The following is an 18,195-nucleotide window of genomic DNA, read 5'->3' as shown; positions in this document are numbered from 1 at the left end:
CTTTAGTGAACATAACTGGTAGATTTGTTGAATCAATTTGCCCCAATTTCATTTTCTTCACATCACTAGGCTTAGATGTCGGCTTCACAGTAGGCTTTCTGTTTAATAACCTTAGCTATCTCCTGATCCATGGTTGCTAGCTCATGAATATAGGAGGCCAACATTCTCTTAATGTGTTCAAGAATCGGATCATACTCCCTAGGATTAGAGAGCAGAATGTTGTATAGTAGAATCCAATCGTGTGGATTAAGGTTGGGAAGATCTGCCAGAGAGATAAAAGACTACGTGTTTTATGAACCACGACTGATCTTGAAATTGACATTGATAAATCTCCCTGTAGATAAAGTTTTCAGTACCTTGACTTTAGTAATTTTTTGTGCGCTCCAAGTCAAGTACTGCGGTTGACCATTCTTCAAATAAAAATCTATCAGCTCTCTGTCAACCTTATAATGTGGATATGGAACCTCAGCAGTTGCCTCAAAGCAATGGAAGTGAATGCTTTTCTGGTTATGGGCATGTCAAACTGCGAGTCTCTAGAATTTTCACAGTCAAACGAAGCAATTGGTTCCAACCAATAGACAGATGGAAACTCAATCGCCTGATTAATAAGTGTATCTCTGTCCCATTCCGGAAAAAGAGCCTTCTTGCACTGCAAGGCCTCTTCGACTTCCTTATTCTTCTTCTCTCTTTCTTCAGCCTCTCTGGCCACTTTCATGGTTTCATCCAACTCTATGTCTCTCTTCTTCCTCTTGAGAGCATCTGCAATAGTCTCTTCTTCCTCATTACTATCAGTTGGAATATGAATCTCTTTCTGTTTAAGCTTTTGCTCAGAAACTCGAAGCTAAATTAACCTTCAGTTCTGTTTTGACCTGTTGTGCACCACCCTCTCCCCCTTGTTTTGGAGGTATGAACCCCTCCGAAACACCCTTCATCTCACTAAGAATGGAAATGGCAGGTAGGAGTTTGGATTGAAGATGTTTTCGAATTGTCAAGGTTAGGATAGGATCATGAGCTTCCAGCAAGTTAGTCAGCATATCCTTAACATCTCCTGCACAACTTTTGTACACCGCCCTTTGAGTTTTTAACAGAGAGATTTCCTTCTCTGCCTGGGCGAGCTGCACCTTCTGTATGTCAATAGTGGCCTGCTGTTGGACTAGATCCTCCTTTAGGGCACTCTCATTTGCTAGATTTGCAGTTAGAGCATCAAACTGATAGTCCACAGAGTGCAAAAAGAGGTTGTGTCTATTTGAAGCTCAGTACGAACAGCTTGAAACTTTTCAATTTCTTCACGAAGAGACTTGGAGAAGGAATCCACCGAAGCTTGATATTTAGCTGCATTGGTGTCAGCATGAGATTTTAAAGAGTCAAGGAAAATCTGAGTTGTATGAACAACCTCAGAAACTTCCTTGGTGGCCTTCTGACAAGTAGAAGCAGACTCATCCAAAGTTGTTGTAGATTTATCAATGGCATCCGTGTACTGTTGAAGAGCCGTCTCTTAAAAAGCTTTAATAACCACTCCTCCATAAGCTTTGCTATCAGCAAGCAGTTTATCCAGCTTTTCATGAATTTCTTGGATTTGCTGACTTGTAACAGAAGCATCAGATGTATCATCATATGGAATTCGATAAGGGCTATAATAGGTAGAATCAAAATCCTGATCATCTCCCCCAAGAATGGCTGCAGAATCGGAGGATTGGGTTGGTGAAGGTGGTAAGTTGATGATAGGAGGTTCAGTCACAGTAGTAGCCCATGTATCAGATACATTGACTTCTACTGTGGGTTTAGGAATGGTAGTTGTGGTAGATTCGGTTACAAGTGGAGTTGAGAATGGTATGGTTGAGATAGGAACAGAAGTACTTGGTGATGAAGGTGGCATAGCGGTTGTTGGAATGATAACTGGTGGAGTATCAACAGGAGAAGAGAGGTCAACTTTCTGTTGTGGTGATGGAGGAGGAGTTGGAAGTGTTGTTTGTTGTCAAGATTCTGGTAGAGTTGGGGAGCGTGGAGGAGTGAGCTCTCGGGGCCAGTCATGATGTACTTCCTCTTCCTCAGGTTTTTCAGCATCAGGTTCTGTTCTTGGAGAAGTGCGTTGTCTTGGCCTACGAGCCATCTTCTTTATCTTCTTCTTTTGCGGTTTAGAAGAGTCCCCTTCATCAGATTTTCGCTTAGAGGACTTGACCTTTGGTTCCTCAGGTTCCTCTTTCTTTGTGGGTTTCTTGCCTCGGTTGATTGGTTTCTCCAATGCGTCTAGGGCAGCTTGCTGCTCTGGAGTTAGAACCCTCGGTCCAAGAGGAGGTAGTTTTCTATAATCGGCCAGGACATTGCTCTGTTCTGAAAAAGATCTATACATTGTTTCAGGAATCATTCCATAGTGAAGAAACTTACTTGGATCTGAAATAATAATTTTCTTCGTATGGAAGGTTGCGATTGTAGCAAGAAGAGCATCCTTCATGATTGGAATATCTAATGAATCGATAGCCTTCTTGGTAATCAGAGTCCAAAAACGGCCACAAGTGATTTCTGAATGTCGTGTCGAAGTATTTAGACTCTGCACCACTTGAGACCAGATGATGGAGCCGTAGTCGAGATTGATTCCATTGTAGAGCCCATAAAGAAGAGTAAGAAACCCCTTGCTGGTGGTATCGGAACCACCACTTCTTTCGGCCAAACCCTTAATTAACAGGGTTAATAAACTATTCCATTGGGATGGTAAACAGGATTTCCTCACCTTTGTTATCGTTGTAACCACATCCGTGTACCCCATTTCGTACATCATGGAGAACAGTTGGGATGTCGTGATGAAATCTGGTGAGATAATGGAGGAATCGACTGCAAGGCCCAGGAGTGAACAAAACTTCACTTTTGAAATTGAAGATTTCTTGTTGTGGATGGTGAAGTAGATGCGATCCTTGTTCTTGTCATATGTCGCCGAAGAATAAACTTGTGATAAGAGCGACATTGGAACGGCTTCCACCTGGGTTAGGGCTAAAACCAGGGGGAATATTTTAAGCATTCCACAACCTGTAACATGTATGGATCATATAAGAACGGAGTAACTTCAATGATCATGTTTTGGTTAGGTTTTATGGTGATCAAAGAAGATGATGCGGTCTGATCATGTGCAGATGAAGAAGTCGCCATTGATGAATGAAGAAGAAGATGAACAGTGTTTACTAGTTGTTTACGTTGAGAGAATTGAGACTGGTAAATGACAAAGAACCCATTCGACCCTTTATATACCGTTTCCTAGAGAGAGAAAATCGTGATGATGAGGTTGCTAAAACGTCGCCTGAAAAAGCGCGATGTGTGACAGTATGGTTACTCATAGGACGACGTCAGCGCGCATGGGTTTAGAAACGAATCAAATTCATGCGCCTAAATATTATCTTTAATTGGCGTTTGAAATTCCATATAGCCCCTTGTTTGGTTACGATAGATAACCAAAACTCATACCAAACAGTACCTTGAATGTTGGAAAATAAAATTTTCGTGCATAAGTGTGACAAAGAGAAAGAAATAAATCAAATGTGTATAGGATATGAGTGATGTCTATGAGACATGAAGCAGAGGATTCCGGGCAAGAATCACTTCCTTCAAAGTCAAAATAGACTTGAAGTGCTTGTGTGGTTTCCCGAAAAATACGATCAATTGTTTGTTAAGAAACATTGAAAGGCTTCTTTTAATAATAGGTTCAGGGTAGCTTGTGTTCAACCGAACTTCGAGTTTTAACATAAAACCGAGCATTGGAAGAAGTACCTGTGAGACCGATGTGGTCTGTTGAACAGGTAGGTTGGATATTTTATTTTAGTGACTATATTGGAATCGGAAATCTCAAAAAAATAAACTGGATCTTTTTGGGAAGAAATGCCTTGGTTGTAGACAATTTCATAAAGATCTCTCAAAAATAAAAAGAGATTTCCTTTGGTAACCAGTAAAATCTTGAATGTATAATTCACCGTCAATTCATTTTTGGTGTTGGATTTTGGGTTTCACTCAGCACATGGTATATGTATCTAAGATCATAAACACAGATGTTGTAAACCTCAGTGGTAAAGACCGAGAGTCTCAAGGGTTACGTTGGTGAACCGAAAGTGGATGGAGAATGTAAAGAGGTGGGTTAAGGACCGAATGTACCTTCTGCTAGATAATCCTGACAGAGCAGAGAAACTCTTAACTCATATGATACGAGTAAGGTAGCTCTAGACCGAGTAGCATAAATTAGCCTGATTTGGAAGGAACGATAGGTATAGATCGAATCATTAAGGCCTACTCAAGATCATAGAGGCTTAAGACAACATGCAGCAGCATGCTTCTAGGGACCCTTAACTAGTTCATATTGAAATTAAATCATATCTGCCTTAGATCCACAGTCGGTTGTCCTTGTTACCCATTTAGCCTAAGAAAAATAAAGAGAAACACGAAACAAACGATCGAGATAGATAAAGTAATATTAAAACAAAAAAAAAATGTTTTTGGATTTTTAAAATTTTCTGAAAAAGAATAAAAACAGAAAGATAAAATATTTTTGGATTTTTGAAATTTTCTGAAAAATAGTAAAAACAGAAAAATAAAATATTTTTGGATTTTTGAAATTTTCTGAAAAAAAACTAAAAATAGAAAAATAAAATATATAAAGTTCAAAGCAAACAAAAGATATGCACAAAATATACAACCGAAACCTTATCTGAGAGAATCGAAATAGATTGACCATTCGGTTCATTTTTGTTCCAGAAAATCACGGAGCAGAGATAGACAGAGCGTTTTGTCCATTTCTGTTCCCTAAAATTCGAGAGCCGAAATAGACCGAGCAGTCTGTCCATTTCGGTTGTCTAATTTTTAATGAGAGATTTGAAGATTCGGTACCGACTCTCCTTCCATCATGCCCAAGCCTTGTAAGATTTTGTTAAAGATTGCTTCGGGTAAGGCTTTAGTAAAGATGTCAGCCAGTTGATCAGCAGATCGAACAAAGTGAACTTCCACGTTTCCGTCTTCTACATGATCCTTGATGAAATGATACCTAAGTGCAATGTGCTTAGTTTTTGAGTGTTGCACTGGATTATGACAAATCCTTATTGCACTTTCAGAGTCGCAATAGAGAGGAATCTTTTTCATACTTAATCCATAGTCCCTTAATTGACTTTGAATCCAAACCACTTGTGAGGTACAAGATGCAGCAACGATGTATTCAGCTTCGGCTGTGGACAATGAAACACAGGTTTGTTTCTTGGATTGCCAACTCACAAGTTTTCCATCAAGAAATTGGCATCCACCTGTTGTACTTTTTCTATCCAGTCCACATCCTCCTAAATCAGCATCAGAAAAGGCTTGAATGAAGAATCCTGATTTAGCAGGGTACCAGAGACCGAGAGATGAAGTTTTCTTCAGATATCGAAAAATGTTCTTCACAGCGAGCATATGAGGTTCTCTTGGATTGGCTTGAAACCTGGCACAGTAACAAACAGAAAACATAATATCTGGTCTACTAGCTGTCAGATACATAAGAGGCCCTATCATTTTTCGATAAAGTGTTATGTCCACAGCAGGTTTCTCCAGAGATGGGGTTAGTTTAGTGCTGAATGCAATAGGAACCTTCACTTTTGAATCACCCTTCATTCTAAATTCCGTTAGTAAGTTCTTGGTGTATGCCTCCTGGTTTATAAAAATACCTTATGGTCCTTGTCTAATATTTAAACCAAGGAAAAAGTTAATTGGACCCATTGCGCTCATTTCAAATTTAGTCTCCATCAACTTCCTGAATTCAGCTGTTAAGCTAGGATTCGTGGAGCCGAAGATGATATCATCAACATAAATCTGAACAATCATCAAATGTTCGCCTTCCTTCTTACAAAAGAAGGTTGGGTTAACCGAACCTTGTTTAAATTTTCACATTTTTAAGAAGCGAGTTAGTGTTTCATACCAGGCTCTCGGTGCTTGTTTTAGCCCATAGATAGCTTTATCCAGCACATAGCAGTGATCGGGGTGTCTTTCATTCACAAAACCAGGCGGTTGTTCAACATAGACGGTTTCTTCTAATTCTCCATTCAAGAAAGCGCATTTGACATTCATTTGGAAGACTTTGAAGTTCTTGTGAGCAGCATATGCAAGAAAGATTCTAACAGATTCCAACCTTGCTACTGGAGCAAAGGTTTCTTCATAATCTATCCTTTCTTCTTGACAATAACCTTTTACTACCAACCGAGTCTTGTTATAAATGACATTCCCCTCCTTGTCCAGCTTATTTCTAAACACCCATTTTAGGCCGACAACAGAGGCATCTTTCGGTGTGGGAATCAACCTCCAAACTCTGTTGCGTTCAAACTCATTGAGCTCATCCTGCATTGCTTGAACCCAATCAGAATGATCAAGTGCAGCATTTACAGTTTTCGGCTCTATCTTGGAGATAAACGAATTAAACATACAAAATTCCATTTTAGAGAATAATGCAGTTTGTTTCGCCTTCAGTTGAGACCGAGTAAGAACATTTTCGGAAGTTTCACCAATAATTTGTTGTTTGGGATGGTCCTTTGTCCATTTTACTAATGGAGGATAGCTTGGATCATATTCTAGATGTAATTCAGCTTCTACTTCTATTTCAACATCTGACGGATCACCTTCGCCTTCGTCAGTAGAACTATCACTTACTTTTTCCTTCTCCCCCTCGACTGGCAAAGTGAAGTCTCTGTCATCATCAGAGTTTGTATTGCTTGTTGAAGTGGGTGTCTCCCCCTCGATTGGATTTTCACTTGTGAGTTTTGGATCAGTTGTATCTTTATCATTGATACATTTAGATGTTGGGATGAACTTGGATTCTCCCCCTCAACAAAAACTTCAGTTGTCTTTGGAGTAGTTGAGCTCTCCCCCTGGAACGTTGAAGCTTTAATTAGAGAGCCTTTGGGTGACTTAGGACTTGGTGATTCGCTTTCCATCCCTTTAGTGGCTTCATCTATAACCTTCTTGAGATTATCTACTTTGTTGTCTGCTGTTGTTGCCTCCGAATGAATTGCTTTTTCTGGTTCATCGAACAGCCGAATGTATTCCTCAAACAGGTTGGATATTGGAACCGAGACCTGTCTAGATTCTGGGAATATGTCTCCTGAAGCAATTTCAGTCCTTTGAACCTTCTTCATATAATTGTCATCAAAAGTAACATAATAAGTTTCTTCAATTTTTCTTGACCTCTTATTCAGCACCCTATATGCTTTTGATGACAGAGAATAACCCAGAAATATGCCTTCACCAGCTTTAACATCAAACTTATTTCGGTTCTCTTTAGAGTTAAAAATAAAGCATCGTGAACCGAAAATATGGAAAAATTTCACATTCGGTTTCCTATTATTTAAGATCTCATAAGGAGTTATGGAGAATCTTTTGTTGAGCAGAGACCGATTCTGAGTATAACAAGTAGCAGCGATGGCATCAGCCCAGAAGTATAAGGGTAGAGAAGCGTAACTGAGCATGGTTGTAGCTGCTTCACATAGAGAATGGTTTCATCTTTCAACGATCCCATTCTGCTGTGGTGTATAGGGGGCCGAAAAATTGTGAGTTATCCCCTTATCAACCAGAAAGTCTTCAAAGTCCTTGTTCTTGAATTCTAGTCCATTATCACTTCTGATGTTTCTGACTATCTTCCTTAATTGCACTTCCACTTGCTTAATGAACACCTTCATCTTGGGAGTTGCATCTGATTTCTATTTAAGAAAGAAAACCCAAGTGAAGCGGGAAAAGTCATCTACAATAACAAGAATGTACTTACTTCCACCAATGCTCTCTATAGCTGAAGGTCCACACAAATCAATGTGTAACAATTCAAGTGCTTCCACTATCTTAGTATTGATGCGTGTTGGGTGGCTTTTTCGGCTTTGCTTACCCATTTCACATGCTGCGCATAAATGCTCCTTATCCAACTTGAGAAGAGGAAGGCCTCGAACATGATCTCCAATCACCAATTTGTTGATATCTTTGAAATTCAGGTGTGATAGTCGTCGATGCCATAACCAGCTTTCATCAGTGTTTGCCTTTGACAGAAGAAAGATAGTTGGTGTCCCTCGTATTAGATTAATATTTAAAGGGTACATCTCTCCCTTCCGCGCAGATTTCAACAAAACCTTCTTTGATCGTTTTTCAATTATCTCCGATCCCTCATCATCGAATGATACCTTCAAACCTGTGCCCACTACTAATTGTGATACACTGATGAGATTGTGCTACAATCCTTCCACATAAGCCACCTTTCTGATTGAGAAATCTCCATTTGTTATCATGCCGTATCCTTTGATTATCCCATAGAAATTGTTTCCAAACTTCACAGACCCACCATCTTTCAGAGACCGAAACTCCCTTAGCTCCTCCTTCCTTCCTGTCATGTGACGTGAGCAGCCACTGTCTATATACCATTCTTCGTCAAACTGCTCGTCACTGATTACCTGTAAATTCAAGCAGATTTAGGAACCCAAAGTTTCTTGGGTCCTTGTGAGTTTTTCACAGAGAAAGGAATTACAACGAAACCATCAACCAAATAAGTTCGTTTAATTAGAGTTGTTTGATCTATTCTTTTAATGGTATACACCTTGATTTTTGATTTATCTTCTTTAAATTTTAGTGTATCATTTGGTGTTGCTTTTGATGGTTTAGTGTTTTTCGTTTGATTCCTAGGTTTAGTAGAGGGTATCTTATTTTCCTTCTCAGAATCCGATACCAGCTTTCCTTTTCCTTTGATGTCCTTCAAAGAATTTGTTTTATCTTGGGACTTGGAGGTTCCATAACTTGGATTAGAATCGAATCTGGTTTTAGGATCTGGATCGAGGACCGAAAGTGGGTCGAGGACCGAAAGTGGGTTCAGGACCGAGACTAGACTTTCGGTTCTGGGATTTAGAATAATAGGAATTTGGACTAAAGTTTTCCTTCATCTTTTCCTTTCCCTTGTCCATGGATTCTTTCCTGGGAATCTCATAGTTGGGATTTTGAGAATTCCAATGCCTTTTACGTTCATTCAGATTCGTGGAGTATCTTCGATTTCTCAGGCGTTTCTGTTCAGCCAGCTCCTTCTGAGATTTGTGAATATTGAAGCTTGTCTTTGCTTTCTGTTTCTGGTGGGTTGCAGGTGACTTAGTTTGAACTTTCGGTGCTTCCTCTCTCTTGAGCAGAACTTTCGGTTCTTCCCTCTTGATAGGAACATCAGGTTCAACCATCGGTTCTTTAGGAACATCTTTGGTTCCACTTGTGCTTGGAATATCGAAACTGGAGGGTTTGTTGAGAGGTTTTGGTATGTATCGACCCTTGACTCTCCATGTGGTTTTCTCCGATAGTCCCACAGTTTCGTCTGCATTATCAATAGGAGCAGACCAAAAATAGTCTTCGCAACCTACAGCATTATCTTCGTCAACCATTGTTCTTAATTCTGCCGTCTGCTTTTGAGTGACTCCAGTCGTAGCATAGACCTGATTTGGCACGGTCTGGACCTTTTGATAAACCAAAGCTTTTTCCTTGAGTTTTGGTTTCTGTTCTTTTGACAGACGAGCAAACTCAACCGAATTTTCTGATATTAGATATTTTTCACTCTCGGTTTCATTTTTCATAAATTTAGAACAATCAATCTCATCTTCTACTGAGATTTCACTCATCTCGCTTTCTGCATCGAATTCAGACGAATTATCTAAGTTTATTTTATTATCCTTAACAATTTTAGCATTTGACAAGTCGAATGTATGTATAGTTTCAGTTTTAATCTTTAGCCTATCATTTTCATCTAAGATATCTTTTAACATACTTTTATGTTCCTTAGAATCGATGAAAGTTTCTATCTTATCCAAACCTAGCCTATACGACATTGACGTTTCTTCAGAGGACACTTCTGATTCGCATTCTGCTATAACTTCATCTTCTTTAAATTCAAGAAAGGGCAAAATCATCTTATGAATTTTCTTACCAATTTCAGAATTTAAATGTAATTGAGCAATATTAGTATAAAGATGCTTAGCAATCAAACAAAAAACATTTCTTTGTTTTAATAACTTTAAGTTGTCTCTTTGCAAATAAATACTTTCATCTCTAGCCCTAACTAACTCTGCTTCCTTCAGCTCAATCCAGATTCTCCTCTCCTCACTTTTTGAAGACACCCTGCCGCGTTGGTCAGTTAGGTTAGAATTTGCTAAGCGGGTTTGCATGAGGCTACTACTTAGGTTAGAGAATTTAGAGTTTAATTCATTTAATTCTTCTTGATAATCAGTTTTTACAATTTTAAGAGACTCAAGAATAGAATGTACCTTTTTGATCAATCGATCGCAGTCGTTGATCTTCTCACTCACTGGCTTGGCCGCAAAACACTTATTTTCAGTCAGGTTCGGTTCCGAATCTGCACTCTCGGTTGATGGACCAACAGTGACGATAAAACATTTTCCACCCGAACCTTCATTCTTTTCCACATTCGCCTTTCCATGAGTGGGTCTTCTAACCTCTTCGTCTTCAGAGTCGGTTGACCATACTTCTACGCCATCGAACTCATCTTCCTCAGCATTCTCCTATACGATTAAGGCATTCATTGAGCTGTTGGACGCCTTTTTCTTTTTGACTTCTTCTAATTTGCGCATATAATACGCTTCGTCATCTTCACCCTCTCTCTTCTCATCCATCTTTCTCAACATGCAATCTTTGGCAAAATGGTTTTTGCCGTGACAATAGTTGCAGTCGTATCCAGAGTCTCCTGCAAGTGTCTTCTCCTTTTTCTCTTCATCCTTTTGAGAGAAGACTTTCAGTTCATCCTTCATCTTCTCAGAACTGTAGCTCCCCTGCCAGTTTCGGTTCTTGTTTGCGGGAAATTTTCTCCTTGCGAATTTCTTTGGATTTGTGATCATCAAGGCATATTCCTCACTTGTGAGCTCGCACTCTGACATGTCTGACTCTTCTTCTTCTTTTTCAGCAGTACTTTTTCCTTTAGAAACAAGAGCCAACGATCCCATACCAGAGACGACTTTCGCTTCCTTAGTTACAACACTTTCATGGGACTTCAGTATCCCTACTAGTTTTGCCAGCGAGTACGATTTGAATTGTTCATGCGCCTTCACAGTGGAAACCACCGCCATCCATTCTGGTCTCAGCCCATTCATGAACGTTACTTTCTGCTCAATCAGCTTCCTCTCTATCCCATGCTTGATGATCTTACTTAAGAGATGATTGAACCGATCAAAGGTCTGTACAAGCTTCTCTTCAGGTTTCTGTTCAAAAACTCCAAATTCTGATAGCAACAGAGTTTGAATGGAGTGTTCCAGATCTTCATCGGTTGAGAAAAGTTCCTTCAGCCTATCCCAGATTTCTTTAGCAGTTGTGCATGAACCTACAAGCCGAAAGGTGTCAGATTGCAGGGCGAATCTTATCATCCGCGTGGCTTTTACGTTACACAAGATCTTGTCCTTCTCATCCTGTGGCATCTTTTGAACATCTGTCACCAACTTGTTGTAATCTTTTTGCATCTTAACGATTGTGTTTGTCTCCGAATGTATAAACGGTCCAAGAGTGATAGCTTCCCAGATGAGATAGCCATTGTCTTCCGATCCAACCACGTAATCTTCAAAGTGATGAGCCCATACTTCGTAGTCTTGAGTATAGAGTATGGGTACTCTTGTTGTTGATCCGATGCTGTTTGAGATGTTAATTGGGTTTGTATGTGAATCTTCTTGAGACATGGTGAGCTGCTCAGAATCAAACCTATAAACTTGAGATTAGGGTTTTATCAAAAATAGAGTTATTGTCGATATGAAGATGGCGGCTTCTATTTATACGATAAAAGCGAAAACCCTAAAGAATTACGTATACAGAAGGAATGTGTATTGATCACACAGTCTCCTGCTCTGATACCAATTGTTAGAACAAAGTTTTATTAGGATCGTATGATTCTAAGCAAGATATAAAATAAGAACATAATAAGAACACAAGTATTGCGTTAAATGTGTCGAATGATTAATGCAAATAACACCTCAAAAGAGCTCGATAAAGAACTTCAATCTGTAGAGGCGTTTAGGGTTACAAAAATCAACGTAATGAAAAGCTTATCAATATACGCATACATGCATGCATATATATACTATAACCCTAGCAATCAATCTAGATAACTACGTAACTAATCTAGATAGACATGGATGGACAGGCCCAATCCGGATTACAAAACACTTAGCCCAAGACGCAACACAAATATACGTTACACCACTACATCGGACCGAAGTCCGGAACTAACTGGGACCCCATCCCCTGCATCGGACCGAAGTCCGGAACTAACTGCATCGAACCGAAGTCCGGAACTGCCTGCATCAGACCGAAGTCTGGAACTGACTGGGACCCCGTCCCCTGCATCCGGCCGAAGTCCGGAAACTGACTGAACATAGCATATCGTAACATATCAACTAGCATGAATACGTATACTGCATACTACATCGGAACAAAGTTCGAAAAACATAACACAAAACATGCTTGAATCACAAAGACATCAAGCACTCTAACTACTGCATCGGACCGAGGTCCGGAACTAACTGAACATAGCATAACATAACCATAGCATATAATATAAACACATGTACTGCATACTGCATCGGACCATAGTCCGGAACACATAACTTATATGTATCACAAAGACACCAAGCATAATAAACTACTGCATCGGACTATAGTCCGGAACTACTGCTAACTAAATGGGCTGGCATTGTGGCCGTAGACCCGTTCCTACTGGAAGGAAACTCACCTCACACTGCTGACGTCCCGTAGACGCAATCTCATACTGCTGAAGTCCCGCAGACTCAACCTTAGCTGTTGGATGACAGATTCCCGAACTGTCAACACCAAAATAACACCCAACTAATAATTGGGTTCTAACACATAACTCTAAATACATATTTTGGGTAATTACTACATTACCCCTAGCTTGGCTTACCCAAGCCCAAGGCCCAATCCATAGGCCCAAAGTCAACTAGGGATCAAAGCCCAACATATGGCATAATTTTCCAAATTAGGCCCAACCCTCTACATGGAGTTCCCTTAAGGCCCAATTGTCCAGTCCAGTCCAACATGTCTCATTCTAAGGGCCCAATATCATACAACCATCTTGGCCTAACTATGGCCCATCTATGGCTCAATTTTTCCAGATTGGGCCCAATCCTTCATATGGGCCTTACCCTAGAGCCCAACTAATTACTCTAGTCCATTTGATTATTCTTGGATGACCTAACACCAAGCCCAAGTGAAATTAGGGTTTCACATAAAATGATAATTAGGGTTAAGTGTTTCTTACTTAACCCATTAAGGGCGTAACCCACTAAGGACTTAATCCATTAAGTCCATTATTGCTTAGATTAATTTCTGCCAATGATTGTTATTTAATATTTCACTTTTTAAATAAGTCTCATGTGTGTCCTCATAAATTCTCAAATATTAGGATTTTCTCAATTAGTCCATTAAGGACTTGATCCATTAATTCATTTACTTTACTAGATAAATGGCATGGAATAGTTTGGGCTTAATTCACAATCCGATCTCAATGGCCCACAAGTGGGCCCAATAAGTCTAAGGCCCAAAACTCATAATTAGGGTTTTCCACCCAAACATGGCCTAATAGGCCCAAAACCAATATCTAAGCCCATTAGGGTTTGCTAGCGGGGCACCACCCACTACCACCTCGGGTAGTGGTGGTCGATGACGGCTCACGACAGCGGCCACCACCCTAAGGTGGGGGTTTTCCATTTCTTTTCATTAATATTTTGGAAATTACAATTACAATGCTTTATACACACACACTAACTAACTAACACACACACACACACAACCACCCTAGTGGTGGCCGGCGGTGGTACAAGGCGGCAGCCACCACCTCAAGGTGGTGGTTGTGGCTATTCTTCGAAAATTCCTGCTAAACAACACCCAAACACCATTTAACTGCAATAAACACACCCACACATACGTTTTCTGTTGAAAACGAACTCCAGCCACCTACTTGGTGGCATACAGTGGCAATGGTGACACGAGGAGGCAGCAACAGCAACAGCAACACCAACGTCCGCAGCGGCGGCGTTTTGTCTTCGTCGGCCGTTAGGCAGCAGCGGCGGTGTCGTGATGGCTAGAAGATGGCCTTCGAGGAATGCAGCGGTTGGATGTCATTGAAACGGAGGTGGCAGCTAGCTGCTGTTGGGACGATCCCAGTAGCGGCGGTGGTCGGAACGGCACCAGCGACAGCCGAGGGAGCTGTAAGCAGCGACTGGTGGCGGCAACAGCATGGGCTAGCCGATATGTAGGAGAAATTGGAGGCGAAGGTTAAGTCCTTGCGAAAGAACTACAACAGCGATCGTGCCACCAAACCCAGCAACCCTTACGACATTTTGCACGACGTCTAGCAGTCGTGGCGGTGCTTCGATGGAGGAGTAGCGACGGCAGCGAGCCTGGTAGCGCAATGGCGGGTGAGAAAGCTCCGAGTACATGGTGGCGGCTGAAACATATTGGTTAGGGTTTGCCTTGGGTTTTCATTGCTTAAATATGGTTACAGCTTAAGAGGGTGACGGGAGGGAAGGATGGTGTCGGGTCTAAACCCGTGTCCATCCAAACTTCAATCCAAAAAATCCAACTTCAGCCCCTCCTCACCATTTGTTTTCCATTTAACCCTAAAACTTACACTTTAGCCCTTGCCCTAGGAAATTCTTTACAACTGAATCCAAAACTTACTTTTTAAACCCTAATCCCATAAATTTCTTTCATAAAAGATCCCTAAATCACCAATAAACCCTTAAGCCTTCAAATCTTTTCAATTTATGTCTTGAACGTACACTTTTAACCCGCGACTTTCAAAATTCTTTACAAACAAGTCCAGTACTTACATTTATTAATATATTTAAATAACCAGGGCGTTACAATTTACTTCCAAGATTTTTATAAACAACACGATTATCTTCCTCTTACGTAATTTTCATTTTCAACTACAATATATATAGCCTAGTAGGTGTTCGGAAAAAAGATGTGATGTAAGAGAAAGGTAATAGTGAAATTTCAAAAATCCTGAAAGTAAATCAAGTTAGTAGTTGAAGTTTAAGAACATTATGATGGATATATCAAACAAAACGACGTATTATGGTGTGTTTGGGTACCTAAGCTTATATACCCTTAAGGGTATATTCACTTTTCCATATATATATATATATATATATATATATATATGTTCAAATGTTTCCAATAAATATTGTGTGCCTAAATGCACCAATGAGAATTCAAGAAATAATAAATAATTAAATAAACATTAAAGGGTATTTTGGACCTTTTGTACTTTTAATTAAGGAAATCATTTAATTGAAATCCTATAATTATGGAAATAAAGTAAATATTTTTACCTAGTCCTTCACCTTCGTTTCTTGCCATCATTTCCGTCTGCTGTCATCAATCTAAACCATTTCAATCAGCCTTCATCTTCTAGATTTTCGTTTCAGTTTGAACACCGATGGATGTTTGATTAGAGATAGCTTCAACACGAATCTTGAATAGGAAGGGGTTCAATTTGAGGACAAGGGTATAACCGAATAATGTAAAACCAATTAAACACCAATCGGGATGAGGTTTGATTCTTATCTCCTTCGTAGCCAACATTCTATTCACCACATCTGTTGAACAATTTGATTTTCAATTGCTTTTCAAGTTTCTATTAATTCTCAGGTTCAATTTTTCTTGATTCTTTATCTTGTACTCAATAATTAACTTGAACATGTTATGCTTGATGTAATTTCCCAAATAAAGTTAACCTGATTCCAAATCTTTTATAATAAAATGTTTGTCAACTTATTTCTATTGTTGACCTTGTATATTGTAGGTATACCTTCAGAATTTGGTCTTTAATATTCTGCCTTTAAAGTGTTTGTGAAAAGTCCTCAACGAATGAGAGTGACAATGCAGACTTTTATACCTTTTTGTGAAAGGAGTACAGAAAACTTGAAGTAAACCCACGATTGTATCCGACAATGGGAAGATGTTAACATATCTTTTACTGATGCACATGTAAGTCTTTGTTATTATTCATTGATTCTTTTTCTACATAGAATGTTGTGAATGGAGTAGCATATGATTGATTTGTATGATATTTGTGAATAGTATGTTAATAAACACGCCATGTAGGAGTGTTTTTCTTTCTCCATTGGAGAATAAGGCTGTAATATGTTTTTGAAGTCTATAAATATAGCTTGCTCAAGGCTTGTTTTCATGTTAGTATGAATGTCATTCAGTTTGGATTTAGAATGTAAAAAACAATAAACATGTGTAAAATAGCGATTATGATAGAATATTCAAAACCATTATGCAAGAATAATTTATTATGTAAGAATATTTATTGTTGTATTCTGATAGAATTGTAGTTAATTGTTTATATGTTTAATGTGCAGTTGTTACAAGTGTATCACTACAAAATATTTTGCAATAAATTTGTAATAGAAATGGCTTGAAGAATGGCTTGAAGGCCTGATGGGAAATGTTTGAAGAATGACTTAAAGAATGATCACACTCATATAATGTAATTAAGAATGTTGTTATTTTTTAGCAATTAGACTTGTTATTTTTTCAGAATGTTGTTATTATTCAATGAATCACAATCATACAATGTAATTATTTGGTATATTATTAGTTCAAGAATCGATTTTGTGTATTCTTTCAGAATGTATTTAGTAGTTTATGATTGGCATTATGTCATTATGACAGATGAAATCGAAAATATATTTACTAGTTCATGGTTGACATTCTATCATTCTGGCAGAACAAAATCGAAAAATATTTACTAGTTTATGGTTGGCATTGTATCATTCTGACAGAATAAAATCGGATTTTTAAATTAGAAATAGTTTAAAATATTCAAATTTTTTAAAATAAAAGAATTAATTGTCCCTAAAATTAGAAAATTTCCTTTTTTAATATAGGTTAATTGACTAAAATGCCCTTATGATGAAATTAATGTGATTATATGGTACATGTTATCCTATTCTAATATCATAGACCCTTATATCATGACCTTTGATTTTGTTCCATCTGATGGTCCAGATCTATGCATTCTAGCACACAATAGTTAGTATAAACAATATAACCTAACCCTATATATATATATATATATATATATATATATATATATATATATATATATATATATATATATATATATATATATATATATATATATATATATATATATATGTATGTATGTATGTATGTTTAGGTTATTGTGTTCTAACTAGTTATTTTGTGGATGTAGGAATGATTGTGTACCAATCATTTTACTTATTTTAAGAAAGTCATTTATCAATATTATTAAATTAAAAAATAAAATAATACCATTTAATTTAAAGAAGGGTAAAAATGTACATTTCCATTACTTTCAAATTATGAAACACAAATTTAAAAATGGAATTTTCGAATTTTAAGGGATTTTTTATTATGTTAATTTTGAATTATGATTTTTTAATTAATTTAATTTTAATTCTGTCAAAATGTGATTTTGTTAAATAATGTTCAATGAGATTGTTTTGTCAGAATGTAATTCTATAAGAATATTATTGAAATATAAAAAATTTCTTGAACTTGTGGTTGAATAATAACATTCTTATATATTCATACACATCCAAACTTAAATACAAATTTAAATATATTCTTACAGCCTATTAGTCTAATACATTTTAATATAACTATAATATTCTAACAGAATATCAGCAAAATGAATAAAATTCTTAAGAATAAATTCTTAAGGAGTCGTCTTGTTGGTGCTTCTTTTTTACTTGAATCAAAGCACTTAGGTAATGTTCGATGACCAGTAAGAAACCTTGACTAAGTTAAGAGTTGCTTCTTAGTCGTGTAGACTGCCTACCTCATGAGAAACAACATCGCACAACTTTTGAAGATCACTTGATGGTGGTGTTGGGGGAAAAGTAGAGTAGTGATATAACAAAAAATGCTTCCGATTCAAGATAATGACATTTTACCACTTGGTTTCAGTAAAAGACTTCATAATCTTGGAGAAAACCGGACAAACACACATAATTACACGTGCATTGCTCTCTGGGCATTTCATGAACAACTGGTGTGTACGAAAAAATCCAAGAACAAGGGCCTCAACACGTAAAACCCGGTAAAACCAGGACCGGAACGGGAAAAAAACCAGACCGGTTTTGATGGATTCCTAGAATCGAGAACCGGCCGGGGGTC

Source organism: Lactuca sativa, chromosome 2 (genome assembly GCF_002870075.4).
Source record: "Lactuca sativa cultivar Salinas chromosome 2, Lsat_Salinas_v11, whole genome shotgun sequence".
Taxonomy (NCBI): domain Eukaryota; kingdom Viridiplantae; phylum Streptophyta; class Magnoliopsida; order Asterales; family Asteraceae; genus Lactuca; species Lactuca sativa.
The sequence above is the reverse complement of the archived record's forward strand: the minus strand, read 5'-3'. Positions refer to the sequence as shown.